This window comes from Charadrius vociferus, unplaced genomic scaffold, assembly GCF_000708025.1.
Source record: "Charadrius vociferus isolate BGI_N301 unplaced genomic scaffold, ASM70802v2 scaffold161, whole genome shotgun sequence".
Classification (NCBI taxonomy): domain Eukaryota; kingdom Metazoa; phylum Chordata; class Aves; order Charadriiformes; family Charadriidae; genus Charadrius; species Charadrius vociferus.
In genome coordinates, this window is record NW_009646928.1 from 1,030,192 (window position 1) to 1,030,774 (window position 583).

Below are 583 nucleotides of genomic sequence, written 5' to 3' on the forward strand. Positions count from 1 at the left end.
TGACCCGGCCGGATCCCCGGCGAGACCTTCCCCAACTCATTGTTGTGTCGGCGGCAGAGGGAAAAACCCGACACGGTCTTTGTATCCCATATCCCTCCCTCCTTCCCGGCGATGTATGGAGGAGAAGGGCTTTGTTATAGGGAAGAAGGGGTCCCCCGGCTCCACTGAGTTCTCTGTCCATGGGAGACACCCTTCCCTCCCGCCCCCCCGCCTTAGTCCCCGAAATATTGCTGCCAGCCAGGAAAAGGCACTGGAGCTGTGCTCAGCGCAAGATGCTAAACCTGGCACTCATTAGATGTGGCTTTTTTCCCCTTGCAGTGTCAGTTCATGTCGTGGTAAGGCAGCCTAGTTAAAACGCAGCGTTTGCTCATGCTGACGGCTGTTCTGGGGGTGACTTCCCAAGACTGTGGCAAATCCTTCTGTCGTCTCTCTCGACTCTCCCGCTGAGCCGGGGTGGAAATTGCAGGAGCGCGAAGAGCTGGAAATGGAGCGAGCTCCGAAGACGAGTCCCAGCCCCAGCCCCAACCGCAGCCCCTCTGGGCCGGTTCCCGTCGCGCCGAGCCTTCGTGGTGCAGTCACATAA